Here is a 20,672-nt window from a genome sequence, read left to right as displayed (position 1 = left end):
CAGGTGGGTTGAGTGCTAACTAACTTAGAAAGTTAAATATTAAGCCAGAAATGGGGAATATGAAGAAGCCACTTACTTTACACTTCAGAATCCCCAGGGGAATCAAGACTTGGCAATACCTTAAAAATTGGTAGAAAATTACGTAGACAATTGCATAAACACTTCACCCAGGAAGACACGGCACTGACAAGAAACCACATAGTTTATATCTGCAGCCATTAGGGAAATTCAGATAAAAGCCACAATAAGATAATAACCATCTACTTACTTGAATCTGAGCAAAAAATTCCAAATCCACCAACCTGCAGAGAGAACACAAGATGCACGATTCTATTTACGCCAAACTCTAGAAAATGCAAGATAATCTATAGTGACAGAAAGCAGATCATTTGCCTTGGGATGGGGGCAGATAGGAGAAAAAGGCAGACAACATAGCAAAAGAGTCTGAAGAACTTTGTAAGGTGATGCATGTATGCATATCTTGATTGTGGTTATTTGTCAATGTTTCTATCTGTCAAAATATTTCAAACTGTACATCTTTAACATGTAGAATTTATTATGTTTATTATAAATAAATAAACCTGTTAAAAAAGGCAAAAAAAGTGGAGTGAATACAGGACTGAATAGGATAGTTGGTTCAAAGTGAATTTGGGAAGCAACAAGATCCCCAGAACCCTCTGTAAGCCATATATTCAAATAGCTGTCTCTTCCACCATCCTAGCAATAGGTTATATGTGGGGAAATATGGGACATTGGACTGAGAGACACCAGTACAATGAATAGGAAAGGAATAGGAAAGACAGTAGAATGAATCGGACATAACTTTCCTATTCATGTATGAATACATGATTAGTATAACTCCACATCATGTATAACCACGAAAATGGGAAGTTACACTCCATGTAAGTATAATATGCCAAAATACATTCTACTGTTATGTATATCTAAAAAGAACAAAAAAATATATATACTTGCTTCTTATTGGATGAGACTGTCAGCCTAATGCTTGCTCTCTCCTATCAATTCTGAAAAAAAAAACCAAGAAGGAGAATTTTAATTATTTTTTAAATATGGAAATAAATAGAAGTAATCAGTTTAAAGAGATTTGTCTCTAAGAGACAGAGGATTATAAGAATTATTTAGCTGTTAAAACCATATCCATCTAACTTTGGTTAAATACAAATAAAAGTGTTTGTGTGTGTGTGTGTGTGTGTGTGTGTGTGAATTAAGGAACATGAATACATTAAAATTATAAGGCACTTTGCTTCATTTGCTAGACCTCCGAAGCTTTGGTGCTCTGTAAGCTTAGGTGGCACTGGTTAGCCGCTCTAAGACTTTGAGATGCCTGTGAGACAGCCAGTTTGAGATGTCAGAGAGCCATTGAGTATTGTAGCCTACTGTTCAGGGGAAGATGTGGCCTGGAGGGTCATCAGCATAAAGGTGGCATTTATAGCCACAGAGCCAGAGGAGATCCCCTGGCAGGTACTTGTGGAAAATTGAGGAGGCCCTTATCAGACACCATCATTTAAGAGATAGAGAGAAGAGAAGGGTCCAATAATGGGGAATGAGAAGGAGCAGCCTGTGAGGTAGGAGGGAAGCCAGTTTTGTCCCCTGCTAGGAGAAACATGTGAAGAGGGACTTGAAACGTTCCAAAGAATATTTCATGGACAGCAATAGGTTAAATATAGCTGCGAGTCAGAGAAATAAGGACCCCAATTAGACCATTTGAATTTGAAACCTGAAGGCCATTGATGCATTACTATCCTAGGCACTTAGAATAAGAAATTCCACTGTGGGAAATCTGAATACATAAGAATTGTCTTTTGACTTTTCATGGCCCTGTGTAAGTGTTTCCAGATCTGTAAATAGCTACTTTAAGAAAGATTAATTCTCTTACTTTCTCTATCGCTTCCGGAACAAATAAAGATGCTGAGAGATTGTCACTCTGTAGCATCTAGAATGTTCTTCAAATGGATGCAGATTTCAGTAAAAACCCCAAATCTATTTCCTTCCAAGTGGTTGAATGGAAAGAATTTGCCTTTTGTAAGAAAGCAGTGAGGCTGTACTGTACTTCCCTTATCAGACTTAAGGGGGCAGGCTCTGACCAAGAAACAAACCATGGACAAATTGCTCAGCTTAAAACACACCTGAGATCCACTCTAGAATTTGGGGATATAAAAGAAGTTTAATCCCATTATTCTAATTATGGAGAATTTGCATTGGTGCTGCTATGTTTGTCATAATAAGAGAGATTATGGAGCTAAGGGCACAGGAGCTCAGTTTCCGGATGGCAAACAATGCCTCTGTTTCCTGGGTTTATAACCAAGGTGCTGGTAAACAGTGAAGCCTGCTTCTAAGCAAAGGAGGAATGAGCCATCATCAGGGATGGTTAGAAGAAAACAGCAGTTTTGCCTGCTAGAAAACTAGTGCTTCATTTATATTTTCCTCTGTATCAGTGGGCTATACCTTGGAGACCTTGGGCAAATACACAGTTAATTTAAGTGTGTTGTTCATATCCTATGCTTTTGCGATGCATCTTTTACTTTGGGAAGAAACAGTTTAGAAAATTTTAAACTGTATTGTCAGGTTTACCCACATGTCACCATGGATGAGTTACCCAAACTCTTCACAGACTGAATTTGTACCCAAGGTCTTAGGGGTAAAAGGAAGAAAACAAAATAAACAGAGTAACTTGTATGCAGAACAAGGATCCACCAGGTCCTCAATGATTGGCCAGAGCCAAGTGCAATGGCACATGCCTGAAATCCCAGCTACTTGGGAAGCTGAGGCAGGAGGATTTCCAGTTTCAGATCAGCCTGCACAACTTAGCAAACTTAGTCTCAAAATAAAAAACAAAGAGGTAGAGGTGTAGCTTAGTGGTAGAGCATGTACAAGGCCATGGGTTCAATTCCTAGAACTTCTAATACTTCTAAACAAACAAACAAACAACAACAAAAAGGCAGGTGGGGTGTGGGGGAGTGTTGGCCAGAAAATGTATTGATATGGATTTATCTTGTGGAGTAAAAATAAGACTCTGTGGTTATCTTTTAAAAGGATACCATTCCTAACACTAAAATCACAAGGTACATTTTTTTTCTAAGAGTTTTCTACTGGCAGGTTATCCTGATAACTAGGGCAAGGTAGGAGAAAGACTGGAACAGGAGAAGACAACTAAAGGCGAGAAATCATGGAGGAAGAGTCCCATAGTTCCCTGATCATCACTAACTCTCTCATACTGAATCCACATCACACCAAGCTTGATCTTAACCAAATGTGCCTGGTGACCCTTCCTCGATTAGCTCCTGTGAGGTGATGTGGAGTTTTCTCTCTGGATCAAGGAGCCCTTGGGAGGCCTGGGCTCTAGTTCACCCCTTTGTGTCTCTTCATTTCAGTTTCCCATCACAGATCTGCATTCATTAGATAAGCTGAAACGTCCCTTCCAGCCCTTTCTATGTCTCTTCATGGGTAACACCCTGGGAGAAGAGAAATTTATCACCAGAGAATACCAGCCCCAGTGGGTTTGGCAAGTCCTTATCTTGCTACGTAGGAATCATAGATAAAGCATTGCCAACAACGCCATTATGCCAACTGAACGGGAGGCAACACCCCGATGGAATTCTGACCTGATGCTTGAAATCAGAGGAGAGGAGCTCCCCAGTGTGATGTGCTGCCAAGGGACACATTGGTTCTGTGGATAAGGCTTCCTGACTCTTAGATCTCACTCATAACCCTCAACAGGGCATGGGGAAGGATCTGTAAATTCCATGACCACATGCAGCTGGGCACTGCCAAGGATAACTCTTTACAGCATGAAAACTTTGCCTGGTGCTGGTGATAATGTGACTGTTTTCCTGAAGTAGGCTGGGCAGGAGAGCCAGCCCCACCTGTCATCTATTTCACCTGATTTCGGGAAATGTTCTACAGTCCCCCTCCCCAACTAATTGACAAAGGAATAAATTTTTAAAAAATCACATTCATGAAATCACTTGCAGAATTTGTTGACAACTGTTTATGATTGAAGTCGGCAACAATATGAATTGCTCATGACCTGCTTTCCCTCAGTCTAGAGAATGATCCTCAAAGTGTATTCCCTGTCCAGCATCATCAGTGTTGCCAAGAACTTGTTAGAAATGCCAGTTTTCTGAGTGGGACTCAGGGACCTGTGTTTCACAAGCCTTCCAGGTAACAGATCCATGCTTCGTTTTCAGAACCACTGGCGTGGAGTGATAGAGACTGAGTGTTACAGGCTAAGGATCCCAGGGGATTGGAAGCTTCCCTCCCTTGGGAGGATAGGGGCCCCCTGAGGGCTTTCTTGTTTCCTTCTCTATTGCCAATACTTCTCTGAGCCTCAGTCATCAGGAAAGTCTTGGGAACAGTTTGAACAGAGAAATATCATATTGGATGGTGGTATTCTGGGCATTATAGCAAAACTGCTAAGAATGAAAAGGGTTTGAAACTTATTGACTTGGTTACATGGCCAAACCTTGTTACGCCATCTGTAAGCAAAGGGCAATAACTCCTTTAAAGTTATCGTTGGGAGTACGTGAGAGAAGCCTGAAAGTTCTTGGCATAGCTGCCTGGCCTTTGGTAAACAAACAACAAATAGTGGCTATTGTTAGTACTAATAATTCTCAAGTTAATAATAAAGCATGAATCTACACAGCAGGGTCACTGCTGCAAAAAGTCATGCTGAAAGTAAAAACACAGTTTGGGCCTTAGTTTGCTCACTGAGCAGCAAGGGCAGGCCAATTTATCTCTATTTATAAAATATGAAAGACGACAATGACCTCACAAATAATTGGGAGACTTAAAACAGAAAAGTAGGTAAAGTAGCTGTTTGGTGCTTAGAATACTAAGGGGGTTAAATAAACATTTCTTTTTTTTTTACTCCTATCTGTGGAAAAATAACCCCCCAAATTTAAGAGTACAAAAGTCAGTGTGCTATAGATTTATTCAGGCAAAATTCTTCTATTGGTATTCTATTTGGCTGGCTTAGCGTATGCCTGTTTAAAGGTAGTGGGAAGGACTACAGAAGGCTGTGAAAAAGAAAGGAACTAATGTATTTATAATTTTTTCTTGGTCATTATTCTATAGAAAAGTTAAATGACTCTTGACACATAGAAAGAAAAAGAGCTTAAGCAAAAGAAGTCTTTTAAAGGGAATAATGCTGGAGAGCTACAATACAAAAGCTGTTTCTAATTTTTTCTCCATTAATACAAAATAGACTTTACAAACTTTGTCAGAAATTAAAGAACATAACTTCTATTTGGGACATTTCCAAATGTACCATATTCTCAGGAACCTATAGTGCAATTCCTTTCTAGCCCATCTCTCTCTCTGCCTTCTGTTTTTTTTTTTTTTTTTTTTTTTTATTCTAAGGAAGTGCAGCCACCGGCCTCAGGGACCTTCTTCCGGACTCTCTTCCTGTCTCCCTTTCCCACTAGCAAATGTCTATCCATTTTCCTTATCCAGGCCTTTCAGATGCCAGGAGTGGTCATGTGTGGCAGTAATATGCATTCAACTGAGTGTTTAAATGAACAAAGTTTATGTTCTAAGCATGAGCAGAAGATACAACGGAGATGTGACTATGAGCTGGTGAGATTGACTCTTTGTTTTTCAAAAAGGAATTTTTATTTGTATTTATTTATTCATTTGAGGAAGTCTGGTACAGTGGCCTATACTATAGAATCTGGACAACACACTTGCATCATAGCTCTTATATGTAACCATGAGCCCTCTGGTAATTAATTTAGTCTCTCCAAATCCTCAGTTCTCCAACTGTCAAATAGGGAAGTCATGGTATCTGCCTACAGGCTTGTTATGAGAACTGAACAAATAACACCTTTAGCAAAATTCTTGGAGCACAGTATGTGCTCAGTACAAGTTAACTATTATTATTATTAGGTTTTGTCTTATTATTAATGTAAAAACATAGGTAAGATAGAAAAAGTCCTTATACTCACCTTCCTGGTTTCTTCTACTCCCCCCATCAAGAAGTAATCATTATTAAAAATTTAGAATGTATCTTTCAAGAGTTAATCCCTCCACATGGATGGGATCCCACCTTACACATGTATGCATTCTGCTTGTAGACTTATATTTGAAGTTTATTTAAAAAAATTCATCCAGGCCAGGTGCAGTGGCACGCACCTGTAATCCCAGTGGCTCAGGAGGCTGAGACAGTAGGATCGTGAGTTCAAAGCCAGCCTCAGCAACAATGAGAGGCTAGGTAACTCAGTGAGACCCTGTTTCTAAATAAAATACAAAATAGGACTGGGGATGTGGCTCAGTAGTCAAATGCCCCTGAGTTCAATCCCCAGTACCAAAAAGAAAAAAAAAAATCATCCAGCAGTGGCATATGCCTGCAATCCCAACAACTCAGGGGGCTGAGGCAGGAGGATGGCAACTTCTAGGCCAGTCTGAATGATTTAGCAAGGGCCCTAAGCAACTTAGTGAAAACCTGTATCAAAGTAAAATATTAAAAGGACCAGGGATATAGCTTAATGGTAAAATTACCCTGAGTTCAATCCCCAGTACCAAAAAACAAAACAAAAAAGAAAGAAAAGAAAAGAAAGAAAGAAAGAAAGAAAGAAAAGGAAAAAAATTAATTCAAGAAACTTGTGAATTTTGTTTTCTATAAAAACTGAGCCATATATGAAATACAGAAAGAAATCTGTCTCATGACATTAGATCTAGTCCTAATGCTCTACTTAGAACTTTCAATTTATACCTAACTTTCAAAATACAAAACTATCTTGCTCTACCTTGTTGCTCATGTCCACAAAAGGCAGGTCTAGAGAAGTTTTTTTTTTTTCCTTAAAAAAAAGCCAAAAACCAAAACAAAAAATTCATACCTGTATCAAAGATGCCACATTGTTTCCATCACAGATATTAAGATTGTGATGCTGTTCCTGAGGGTAACTCCAAGTGAATTATTCACTCTGCCCCCTTGTTACCCTATCTATTCCAGCCCCATTCCCCCATCCCAACCTCCCTGCATCTCAATACCACTTTCAAGTTCCAAATCGAAGTGTAACTCTGGGTCTCTCCTGCCCCTGCAGCCAATAAACTCCAGTTTCATGTGCAACAGTATACCAGAGACAAAGGTGTGAGCAAGGAGCAACTTTGTTACAAAAGTATACCTTTTAAAAAAATTAATTGATTTAATTTTTTTAAATACACTACAGCGGAATGAATTGCAATTCTTATTTTATATATATATATATATATATATATATATATATCACAATTTTTCATATCTCTGTTTGTATATAAAGTATGTTGACACCCAATTCGTGTCTTCATACATGTACTTTGGATAATGATGTCTATCACATTCCACCATCCTTGCTAATCCACTGCCCTCTCCCTTTTCCTCCCTCCCCTCTTCCCTATCTAGAATTCATCTATTCCTCCTATGCTCCCCCTCCCTACCCCACTATGAATCAGCCTCCTTATATCAGAGAAAACATTTGGCATTTGGTTTTTTGGGATTGGCTAACTTCACTTAGCATTATCTTCTCTAATGCCATCCATTTACCTGCAAATGCCATGATTTTGTTCTCTTTTATTGCTGAGTAAAATTCTATTGTGTATATATGCCACTTTTTTTTTTTATTCAGACCCCACACTTTATCCACTGAAGGACATCTAGGTTGGCTCCACAGTTTAGCTATTGTGAATTGTGCTGCTATAAACATTGATGTGGCTGTGTCCCTGTAGTAGGCTGTTTTTAAGTCCTTTGGGTATAGTCTGAGGAAGGGGACAGCTGAGTCAAATGGTGGTCCCATTCCCAGATTTCCAAGGAATCTCCATAGTGTTTTCCATAATGGCTACACCAATTTGCAGTTCCATCAGCAATGTATGATTGTACCTTTTCCCCCATATCCTCACCAACAGTTATTGTTGTTTGTCTTCATAATAGCTGCCATTCTTACTGGAGTGAGATGATATCTTAGAGTAGTTTTGATTTGCATTTCTCTGTTTGCTAGAGATGATGAGCATTTTTTTTTCATATATTTGTTGATTGATTGTATGTCCTCCTCTGAGAAGTGTCTGTCCAGGTCCTTGGCCCATTTGTTGATTGGGTTATTTGTTTTTCTTTTGTTTTTCTTTTTGGTGCTTAGCTTTTGAGTTCATTATATATCCTAGAGGTTAGTTCTCTATCTGATATATGAGGAGTAAAAATTTGCTCCCAGAATGTAGGCTCTCTGTTCACCACATAGATTGTTTCTTTTGCTGAGAAGAAACTTTTTAGTTTGATTCCATCCCACTTATTGATTCTTGGTTTTAATTCTTGCGCTATAAGAAGTTGGGGCCTAATCCCACATGATGAAGATTAGGGCCTACTTTTTCTTTTATTAGATACAGAGTCTCTGGTTTAATTAAAAAAAAATTTACAATAAAAAATTCAACCAGAAGGGTGGGAGTAGAGGGTAATGGATAGGGAATGGTTAATGGGTACAGGGGTGCAGTTGGATAGAAGGAATAACTTCTAATATTCTATAGCACAGTAGGGTAACTATGGTTGACAACAATTAATTATATATTTTAAAATAGCTAGTAGAAAGGATTTTGAATGTTCCTAGCACAAAGAAATAATTAATGTTTGAAGTGACAGATATGCCAATTTCCCTGATATGATCGTTATATGTTGCATACATGCATTCAAACGTCATATTGTAACCCACATATATGTACAATTAATAAATATCATAAATAAATATATAATATATATGCATGTGTGTAGATATATATACTCAAACACATGGCTGATCTTTGTTACCCCCAAGGACTAAAATCAAGTCAGTTTATTCATATCTTATGCATGACTAATCTAAAAATAAAAAATACATATTTCAAATTCTGAAAAACAAACAAAAAACAAAAGTACACCTTGTCAGGGGCCAGTAACTTCTAGAGCCAAGAGGTGAGACTTCCTTACCAAATTCCTGTTTTTCCTTTCAGAATGCCTCTTTTTTTTTTAAGAGAGAGAGAGAGAATTTTTTAATATTTATTTTTTAGTTTTCAGTGGACACAACATCTTTATTTTTTTTATTTTTTATGTGGTGCTGAGGATCGAACCCAGAACCCAGTGCCCCGTGCATGCCAGGCAAGTGCGTTACCGCTTGAGCCAAATCCCCAGCCCATAGAATGCCTCTTTTTGACGGACAAGAGTACATTACGGAACATGCTTCCAACACGTGCTCAGTTACCTTATCACGTTCCCAGAAGGAGAAGCAGGACTAAAAATCCAGGAGTCAGGGTCCATATATATTGCTGTAAGACACAGCTCTGCCTCCTGGTTGATATCTGCCATAAACAACAGCACTTCTCCTAGGGCTCTGCTGACTGAATGTTCATACTTATCATCTCTACCTTGTTCAGGAAGGGCACACTCAAAACACTCATATTAGAGATTAATACCTTTTAGACCCAATAAGCCACCAATTTCAAAACTTCTTTGTCCTAGGTATATATCTCAGTGTTAGATTCTTTATATACAGCATGTCACTTAGTCCTTATAACCACTCTCTTAGTACTATAGATGAAGAAGAAGACACTAAGTTCACTTAGAAAGTGACAAAAGTGGGGTTCTAATCCAACACTCTCTCACTCCCAAGTCTGTATTTTTTTCCTGCTTCAAAACCAAAAACCACTGAAAGCTGGTGAGGAAGAATTACCAGGGCGCATTCTGGTATTCGTCACTTTCTACCTTGGTTCATATTTTCCTTCCAACCTGTTATTTAACTCTACCAAGAAATGTCATTGCTTAGCCATTAAATTCTGAGTTCATGGTAAAGGATTTGATTGCTGGGCTGTCCTCTGCAGGCTACATAGCCCTCTGGAGTCATCAAAAGCTGCATTCCTTGCTTCCCTGATGTTAACTTTCACAAGGTGTGGACAGACCAGAACATTAAAAGAATACATAGGCTCCTCAGAGTGTCAGCACACACCCTCAGGAAACCAGGCTTCCAGGCTGAATTTCTCAATAGGAAGGAAACTTGTTTTCTCTCCTGCCAGTGAGGAAGACCTGGAGCAGCACACAGATCAGCTTAGAAGTTCCCATGTGACTCTCCTTAGGAAATCCTCTGCTTTCACTCCCAGTCCATCTCCCAGGGACATGGGACCAAGGGAGACCTGTCCAACAGACAAATAAATAAAATCAACTGAAAAACAAACAAACAAAATTGCTTTTTTTTTTTTTTTCATGAATGTTGGAAAGCATATTGGTGTGAGGAGGAGGAATAAAGAGAAAAAGGTGTCATTTCTCTTCCTGCTGGTACTGTGAGCCTGTTGTGGAGAAGCTACAGGGGGTTGTACATTCCTAGAAGGAAAACAAATTGCCACCCTGAGGGCTTCTGAGATCACACAGAGAAACAAGAAGTGCACCCTGAGGAGAATAAAGTAAAAGGTAAAGGTGGAAGGGAAGGAAAGCATGAGAAGAAAGTGACATTTTCAGAAAAAGTGGCAATATCACCGTTTCCAACAAGCCATGTGGAGGCTAAACTAACAGGCTGATGAGACATTAGCCCAAGTAGAATGAGTCAGAGAGCACAAGGCCTCCATTAGTTCTGGAATAAGAACCTAAACCTGGCCATCTTTCTGTTTTCATCTCATGAAATGATACCTCAACTCCATCTGTAAGCTCTTTTGTAAAAAAAAAAAAATTGTCCTAATTAGTTATACATTAGAATGTATTTTAACATACCATATATAAATGGAGTATAACTTCTCATTCTTCTGGTTGTACATGTTGTGCAATTACACTGGTCGTGTAGTCATATATGTACGAAGTGTAATAATGTCTGATTCATTCTACTATCTTTCCTATCCCCATATTCCATCCCCTCCTTCCCTTCTGTCTAATCCAAACTACCTCTATTCTTTCTTAACCACCCTCCTTATTGTGAATTAGCATCTACTTATCAGAGAAAAATATTCAGCCTTTGGTTTGAAGGATTGGCTTATTTTGCTTCACATAATATTCTCCAGCTCCATCCATTTACCAGTAAATGCCATAATTTCATTCTTCTTTAAGGCTGAGTAATATTTGATTATGTATATACACCATATTACCATATTTTCTTTATCCATTCATCTACTGAAGGGCATCTAGGTTGGTTCCATAGTTCAGCTATTGTGAATTGAGCTGCTATAAACTGAGGTGGCTGCATCACCGTATTAAGCTGATTTTAAGTCCTTTGGGACTTAAGATCAAGCTATCCCAAGGAGTGGGGTAGCTGGGTTAAACAGTGGCTCCATTTCAAGTTTTCTGATAAATCTCTATACTGCTTTCCATAATGATTGCACAATTTTCAGTACCATCAGCAATGTATGAGTGTACATTTTCCCCCACATCCTCGCCAACATTTATTTCTGCTTGTATTCTTGATAATTGCCATTCTGACTAGAGTGAGATGAAATCTGAGTAGTTTTGATTTGTATTTCTCTAATTGCTAGAGATGTTGAACATTTTTTCATATATTTGTTGATCAACTGTATTTCTTCTTCTGTGAAGTATCTATTCAGTCCTTAGCCCATTTATTGATTGGATTATTTATTTATTTTTAGCATTGAGTTTTTTGAGTTCTTTATATATCCTAGATATTAATACTGTATCTGATAAAGATTTTCTCCCATTCTGTAGGCTTTCTCTTCATGTTATTACTGAGAAGAGGCTTTTTGGTTTGAATCCATCCCATTTCTTGACTCCTGATTTTACTTCTTGTGCTTTTGGAGTTCCATGCTTTTGGATAGGCAGAATATTGTCAAAATGGCCATACTATATACCAAAAGTGTTATACAGATTTATTGCAATTCATATTAAAATTGCAATGATAATCTTCATAGAAATAAAAAAATCATGAAATTTATTTGAAAATAAGAGATCCAAAATACCCAAAGCAATCCTTAGCAAGAAAAGTGAAGCAGGAGGCATCACAATAGAAGATCTTAAATTATACTATAGAGCCATAGTAACAAAAACAGCATGGTATCGGCACCAAAACAGACACATAAACCAGTGGTACAGAATAGAAGACACAGAGACAAATTCACATAAATACAGTTATCTCATACTAGACAAAGGTGACAAAAACATTCATTGGAGAAAAAATAATCTCTTCAAAAAATGGTACCAGGAAAACTGGAAATCCATATGCAGTAAAATGCAATTAAACCTCTATTTCTCATCCTGTACAAAACTCAACTCAAAGTGGATCAAAGACTTAGGCACTAGAACAGAGACCCTGTGTCTAATAGAAGAAAAAATAGGCCCAAATCTTCACCATGTTGGCTTAGGAACTGACTTCTATAAGTTATTATTTGGAGCATTTTTTTTTACCTGAATGTATCCAAATATTTGGGAACACATCCTTCCTCTGCATTTAGTTGCAGAAAAATTAGGGGATTTGACCAGATTTGAATCCAGTAGGCATGATAAGCTCTATCACACCTGGTCCATCCTCACACTGCACAGATGAGACAGAAAAAAAATAATTAACCAGGGTGTTTGCAAAGGTTGAACACTTTTATGGCCTTTATTAATGTTGGTAGTCATGCAAACTTTGGAATGAGCAATGAAGTTTAGTGATTATAGGCCTGGGCAGTGAGCAGATTGGCTTAGAAAAGGACATTCACCTTCATTCACTTCTAAGGGAAGAGAACATTTCTTGAGCTCTTTCACCTTTGCTATCCTAGCTAGATCAGCTTGTATTTTTAGCATACACCACTGGAGTCCAACCAATTAGGAAAACAAACAGCACTAAGTGCATTTCCTGAAAATGGTTCTGCTTGGGCAGACTGGGTGTGTGGATGGGGTCGTACATTAAGCCTTAAAAACAGTATTACAAGATTCATTCATTTATATTACAAGAATTGGGTGGGTGCTTACTATGAACCAGACACTGTTCTAGTACTGGAGATACAGTGATGAACAAGATAAACAATGGAGATGAAGTTCCTGCCCTTATGGAAACTAGGTGTCTATCACTCATCATGTATACATGGGTTACAAACCCGTTACAAACCCCACAACTTTCAAGTTTGTCTGGCCAATGTCTTGCTTCTTTTAACTTCTGCTATCTTGCAAGGTGTTATTTTTTTAATTGATTTGGAGAACATAGATATTATCAATCAATAATTCAGTGCTCATCTGCTTTTATGTTTAATTCCAAAAGACAAACTTTTCATTCATTGTGCTGTTTCACTCACTTAGAAAACCCATTCATTCTTCCACCTTTACAAATTTCACTGCCTTTCAAGGGTCAGGGGTTTCATGTCCTTCATGAAGACTTTCCCATCTCCATCAATTCCTCTGAATTTTGTAGTACTCAGATAGCTGCCAGAATGCTACAGTGGGTCATTATTACATACTTTTTTTAAACATCATTTGTTTGTTTTTATTTCCTTTAATCTTATTTTACCAGCTAGATTGTGCAGTCCTTACCATGAGGATGGGCTTTATTCTTTGATGGCAGCTAGCTTATTGGTATGAGACTTAAAAAATATGAATGGTAGATTTTCACTTGCCAATTAAAAAGTTTTCAAATATTTGAGTTATGTTCTGAGTGATTCACATATATAGTCACTTAACATATTTTGAGTACTTATTATGTCCTAAATGATGGGTTACTGTGAAGTTGAAAACATAGTGGTTCCCATTGAGGGACTCATGTTTTCTTAACTGAATGAAGAAAAACTAAGCAACAATTCAATAATTTTGAGATAAAAATAAACTCATCTTGTTATTCTTGGTTTTTATTCTCAGAAACTTCTTGTATGTGAATATGTGTGTGCATGGGTGTTTGTGAGTGTGTGGGGTGTGAATTATTTTTTATTTATAAGAGGAAAGATCAACTGTAACCTATCTTAAGGAACTTCTATATTATGCTGAAATTTTCCACAGGAAAACAAGGTGAGTGGATAAAAACTAACATCATCCAGATATTCAAAATGTAGACAAGAAACCACCAGAAGACTGATCTATATTTGCTTAACACTAAACAATAAATCCTTGAACTGGTCCTCAGTAATAGGACTTTTCCTCTTCATGCAATTTGAAAAATGAATGTCACTGTGGCCAAAACAATTTTTGAACCTGGTATAACAAAAAAAAATACCTCTGGATAATATAGGGAAAAATATGATCAAATGAGATGAAGTAAGTAAAGATATGGAAAATATGATCAAATGAGATGAGGAAAGTAAAGCCCATTCATTTCAACACACTGTGATCCAGAGCCATTCACAACTCTGTTTTTCTTTAAACACACAAATGGAGGCCTTAAAGTAGCTTTTTGATATTTTTTCACTTCAGTGCTCTCTATTGTTTGCCAAGCCCATCTGGGCAAGCCAAAATGAGACCCATTTCCTTCTTGGTAGTTGTTTGGTGTGTAAACTTCTCACTGTGTATGTTTTCATGTGTTCCCTGCCTGCTTATAGGAATATTTCTCCTGTGATCCAGGGCTTTCAATGGTGCTGAAAATGTGGATTTGTTCTTTAACTTAATAATAACAACACTGACTTATGAAGTGCTTGAGGAAATACCTAATGTTGCATAAAAGCGGTGCCTTAGATATAATTCCTGGCACACTGCTGTCATTAGAAATGGAGCCAAAGACAATTTCAATGTCCTGAGAACAAATAGTACTGGGGGTTAAGAGGGATGGCATCTTATTTCTCAAGGTGGAATGAGCTGATTTTTACTCCTGGATTGCTACAATTTTTGTTCTGATCCTGTTGTGATGCTTTTCACTTTGTGTGCATGTATGTGAACATGTACATGTTAAAAAATATTTCTGATTTTTTTATTACACAAATCCAAGTAAAACAATGATTTATACTTGTGGTTTGGTTTGTTTTGCTCTATGACAAATGGTAAAGCCAGAAACGGTGCCAGGTGGATTAGTATAAAATCACTCAAGATTAGGTTTGGAAACACTTGGGGCACTTTTTTTTTACATGGTTGCTCTGCCTTTCTAGAGTCTTGAAAATCAATAAGATGTACTTTGTATCCAAGAGTGAAAGGACAGTAAGTGGTCAGATTCCAAAAGAAATAGAAGAAATTAAGACTGTGGGCCAATAAGGTGGCACATGTTTGAGTCTCCATCCTAATACCATATGCCAGTATCTGTTTATGGTCTGGAAAGTAGGGGACCCACAAAGAAAGGAGAGTTCTAGGTTAATGCCCTAACTTCCATGACTCTGAGTGACATCTTACTGATTTTCTGTTTCCAAACTGGAATATGCTACAGCAATTTAGGTTTCCCTAGGGTAAGAAGACTCCTTTGTCACATACAGTAGCTTATCCTTTACGCATTTCTTTCTATTGCCAGATTTCAAGACCTGTGAGTGGAAGACCACAGGGCTCACTCATCTATATATTCCCCAGTCTTAGTATTAATTCTATAAAATTGTTCAATGAATGAAATAGTGAAAGAATTAATAGCAGAGAAACAGAGAATCCTTGCTGAAAACACTTTCTTCCATGTGATTTTCCAAGGAAGATTTCCATTTACTTTTTAATTTTATGTATTGACACAAACCTGGTTTGGGTCTACAATTAACAGGAAGGAAAAGGAAGAGACTCTTATTTCATTAAAAAACTGTAGACCTAAAAGGGGGGCACATATCCTATTGAAACTAAATTTGGGCAATTGAAAAAAATCATTACAGTAGAAGATGGAAATATATAATTATTTAGCTTAAAGATATATCTTCCATACACACCACTTCTGACATACTCTGTCTCATACACCCACAGATAATCTAAATGATATACACAAGAGTACAGTCTACAAATTTCCCTGTGTCATTATTAAGTTTAAAAATAGAATTTTAATGGGTATATTATTCTTTAATGGTGTTATACTAAATTTAATTTAAACAATCCCTTGTTGTGACTATAAAGTAAAGAATTATCTTACCCAAAGAGTAGCCTGGCTGTTGCCCTTGGCTACCTAGATAATCTCTAGGCCCTTGAAATATCCTAAGCATGTCTTTGTTTACCTGGGGTCTTGGGGAACATGTAAACAGTCTAATAATATGGTTTATGATGGGGCTTTGGGCCATGTGGTATCCACTCTACCTCCAGATGGACTGGAGATTGAAGGTCACCTACATGGACAATCAGCTATGTTTACATGATCAAACCCCAGTAAAATATCTGGACTCACAAGATTCAAGTGGTTTTCTCTGGTTCACAATACTCTCTCTCTCTCTCTCTCTCACACACACACACACACACACACACACACACTTGCCAGGGTGGAGTTCTCACTCTTGTCTACTGGAAGAGGACAAATGGAAGCTCCCATTTAGAAATTGCCTGGATTCTGCCTTATGTGCCTCTCTCCTTAATCTGGATTCTTTCATTGTAAAAAACTGTAAACACAAGTATGAAACCTTTCAGCAAGTTCTGTGACTACTTACAGTGCATTATTGAAACTGAAGGTGTCCTTGAGAACCTCCAGTCCTAATAACTAACATCAGAAGTGAGGGTAATTTTGTGGATTATGCTCAACCTTCAGGAGCTTTTACATCACTATGACTAAAAGACCTGATCAGAACAACCTCAAGGACAAAAAGACTATTTTGGCCCATGGTTTCTGAGGTTCAGTTTATGGTTAGGCAACTCCATATCTCTAGGCCTAACGTGAGGCAGAACATCATGGTTGTATTAGTTAGGGTTCTCTAGAGGAACAGAATCAACAGGAAGTATAATTATAGAAGGGGGCTTATTAGGTTGGCTTACATGACCAGAAGCTGGATAGACCACAATGGCCATCTGCAGGCTGGAGAGCTGGAAGAACCAGTAGCTTCGCAGTCCAAGAGGCTGAACCCCATAACAAGAGGGATCAATGGTGCTACCCTAGTCTGAGACAGAAGGCTTCTGGGAAATCACTGGCAGAGTCTTCTTTGGAAGAGTGAAGAAGCGAGAGTCCCATATTCTCAGACAATTGTAGCAGCAATCAAGGAACCCCTTCAGGAAGAATTCAACTTACATCTACTGCTGCTTTCTTGTTCTTCCAACTTTTATTCCATCCAAGCCATTATCCAATTGGTTGGTTCTGCCCACACTTAGGGAGGGTCTCTGTTTCAATTGGCTATCCCACATATGTCAATCATTCCTAGACATACCCTCATCAACACACCCATAATCCTCAGCATCTCTTAATCCAATCAAATTGAAAATTCAAATTAATCATTACAATGGTGGAAGAGTGTGACAATGGAAAGCAGCTCAGGATATGGCAACCAGAGAGCAGAAAGAGAGCTTCTCTCACCAGGGACAAACTATAAACCTCAAAAATCTCTCCCCAGTAGCCGCTTCCTCCAGTCATATCCTACCTGCTACAGTTATAACCTAGCTAATCCATATCAGTGGATTAATTAGGTCACAACTCTTATAATCAAATTATTTCACCTTGAAATATTCTTTCATTGTCTTCCACATGAGTTATTTGGGGACATCTCATATCTAAACCATAACAATATCTTTAAAAAAATGTTTTTAAACTTATATATGACAGCAGAATGCATTCCAATTCTTATTACACATATAGAGTACAATTTTTCAAATCTCTGGTTGTATACAAAGTATATTCACACTAATTCGTGTCTTCATACATGTATTTTGGATAATAATAATAATATTCCACCATCATTTCTAATCCCATGCCCCCTCCCTTTCCCTCCCACCCCTCTGCTCTATCAAGAGTTTATATATTCCTCCTATGCTCCCTCTTCCTACTCCCTATCCCACTATAAATGAGCCTCCTTATATCAGAGAAAACATTCGGCATTTGGTTTTTTGAAATTGGCTAACTTCACTTAGCATTATCTTCTCTAACTTCGTCCATTTACCTGCAAATGCCATGATTTTATTCTCTTTTATTGCTGAGTAATATTCCATAGTGTATATATGCCCATAGCAACTCTTAGCAAATATAAAAAAGTAGAGATACTACCTGCAGTCTATCAGATCATAATGAAATGAAATTAGAAGTCAATGATAAAATAAGAAATAAAACCCACTCCAATACCTGGAGACTAAATAATATGCTACTGAATGAACAGTGGGTTGCAAAAGAAATCAAGGAGGAGACTAAAAAAAAATTAAAGGTGAATGAGAACACAGATACAGCATATTGAAATCTCTGGGACACTATGAAAACAATTCTAAGAGGAAAGTTCATTGCATAAAGTTCATTCCTCAAATGAAGAAAAAGTAAGCAAATAAATGACTTAACATTACATCTCAAAGCCCTAGAAAAAGAAGAACAAATCAACACCAAAAGCAGAAGACAGGAAATAATTAAAATCAGAGCTGAAATCAATGAAATTGAAACAAAAGAAACAATTGAAAAATTTGACAGAACAAAACGTTGGTTCTTTGAATAAACCATAACAATATCTTAATACATTTAATGGAAGTTCCCAGCTATCTTCTTAGCACTCATGATAGGCTCTTGCACATAAAGAGTACTTGATAAATGTTATGACAAAGAATAAATGGATAGATTTATGGAAGCCAGTGCCCAAATTCTAGGTCTTTTATTAGAAAAAGACACACCTTTCAAAAGCATAAAGTCTTAAAATATTGCAAACTATCTCCTACCCCTCTGCTCTATCGAGAGTTTATCTATTCCTCTTATCTAAGGACAATTTTCTAGATACATTGGAAACATTAGTGAAATTACTACATTTTGAGAGAAAGTGCCCAGTGGGCCTGGAAAGGAATGGAAAACAGATGTGCAACTTTTCAACAACTTGTTTAGTGACCAAGGATGATAGGTCCTTGCTCACTGCCAGTGTAGTCCTGGGAATAATTCTCCTCAGTCTTCCTACCAGTACCAGTTTGATGGGTGTGAAAACTGTGAATCATAGGGCCCTACATTCAGAAAGGTTCATGCTTGGTTTAATGCTACTATCACTGACTAAGAATTCTTAATTTTTTTAACAAGGGGTCCTAATTTTCATTTTGCACTGGGCTCTGCAAATTTTGCACAAGATGCTAGCTCCTACTAACAGGTGGCTCCTCAAAAAGCTTATTGAAGAGGGTAACTGAACAAGCTAATAAGCTAATAAGCATTTTAAAGTTGGGGTAACTCTCAGAAGAGTATAATTAAAGGAAATAAGTAGAGTCTTACCAATGCAATTTATCTTACTCACATTAACACTTATGTCAAAACCTACCGATTTTTTTTCCAGTTTCTTATCTGTCTTTTCTCTAAATATCTAAATGGTTTTCATTTTATTCTCTTCTAGGTCTTTCTCCTCCTTTCCTATCCTTTAAGTTTTCTTCTCCTCTTCTCTATTCTTTCTTTCAGGATCTATCTCTGCCTTTACTATAAGGAATAAAACTATATTTAAAACTAAATTTGAATTTATGAAATGGATTATGTTTTCATTTTATTTTTTAAATGAGTTAAGTTGGTACTCTGTATTTCTATCTATCCTTTCCAAAAACTTCATCTTTTTTTATTATATAACATGATACCCAATTAAATTTTTGGCCTTTGAATTTGGGACCTGTTCAAAGAGAAAGCAAAACAAATAAGCAGAAGAGGAGCAGCGGCCTGCTGAGGGGCAGAGCCGCCCCCTCCCCCTGCACCGGCAAGGTAGAGGGAACTGTGACCACCCACAGAGCAGGCCCAGCGGCCTGCTGAGAGGCAGAGCCGCCCCCCACCCCCCACGCCTGCCAGGTAGACGGAAATGTGACCACCGACAGAAAAGGCCCAGTGGCCCGCGGCGGGACAGAGCTTCCAATCACTCCTGCAAGGTAGGCGGGCCTGCGACCCACCGGCAGAAGAGGAGCAGCAGCCTGCTGAGAGGCAGAGCCGCCCCCTCCCCCTGCGCCGGCAAGGTAGAGGGAACTGTGACCACCCACAGAGCAGGCCCAGTGGCCTGCTGAGGGGCAGAGCCGCCCCCCACCCCCCGCGCCTGCCAGGTAGGCGGAACTGTGACCACTGACAGAAAAGGCCCAGTGGCCCGCCACGGGACAGAGCTTCCAATCACTCCTGCAAGGTAGGCGGGCCTGCGACCCACCGGCAGAAGAGGAGCAGCGGCCTGCTGAGAGGCAGAGCCACCCCCTCCCCCCGCGCCTGCAAGGTAGATGGAACTGTGACCACCATCAGAACAGGCCAGACCTGCAACCGACAGACAGAACAGGCCCAGTGGCCTGAGGAAGGGTAGAGCCGCCCTGCCCCCTGCGCCTGCAAGGTAGGCAGACCTGCGACCCACTGGCAGAACAGCCCCAGAGGCCTGCAGAGGGGCAGTGCCACTGCCTGCGCCTGCAAAGTAGGCAGAACTGCGACCACCGACAGAACAAGCCTAGCGGCCCACAGAGGGACAGAGCCGCCGCCCGCGCCTGCAAGGTAGGCGGACCTGCTACCGACCGGCAGAGCAGGCCCAGTGGCCTGCCGGCGTGGTAGGCACATTGCCCCAATTGGAGGAGGGGCAGAGCCGCCGCCCGCGCCTGCGAGGGAGACTTTGCAACTATACAAGACCAATATAAATATATAGGGGGAAAATTCAATAGCACAACAGTTTCATCAAGTAGAAAGGAACGCGAACAGTATGAAGAGACAAGGAAAGAAAGGACCACAAGCAATGCAGGTCAACTCAACGTTAGAAGAGGTAATAGCTGCAGCAGATGGAATGTCAGA

General features: G+C 38.8%; 1 long non-coding RNA gene across 1 annotated transcript in view; it reads right to left on the bottom strand.

The window, feature by feature from the left end:
• LOC131424618 (uncharacterized) overlaps positions 1 to 16,996 on the bottom strand; it is a 41,983-nt gene extending 24,987 nt beyond the window's left edge. Inside the window, exon 1 of the long non-coding RNA XR_009227958.1 lies at positions 16,757 to 16,996. This is a non-coding gene — a long non-coding RNA (uncharacterized LOC131424618). The remainder of the gene's footprint in view (positions 1 to 16,756) is intronic.
• Positions 16,997 to 20,672: the final 3,676 nt, after the last annotated feature.

The sequence above is a fragment of the Marmota monax genome, unplaced genomic scaffold, assembly GCF_021218885.2.
Source record: "Marmota monax isolate L192 unplaced genomic scaffold, Marmota_monax_Labrador192_F-V1.1 WCK01_AAM20220418_F8-fsc00281, whole genome shotgun sequence".
Classification (NCBI taxonomy): Eukaryota; Metazoa; Chordata; class Mammalia; order Rodentia; family Sciuridae; genus Marmota; species Marmota monax.
Note: the sequence above shows the minus strand (reverse complement) of the source record. Positions and strands in the feature narration are given on the sequence as shown.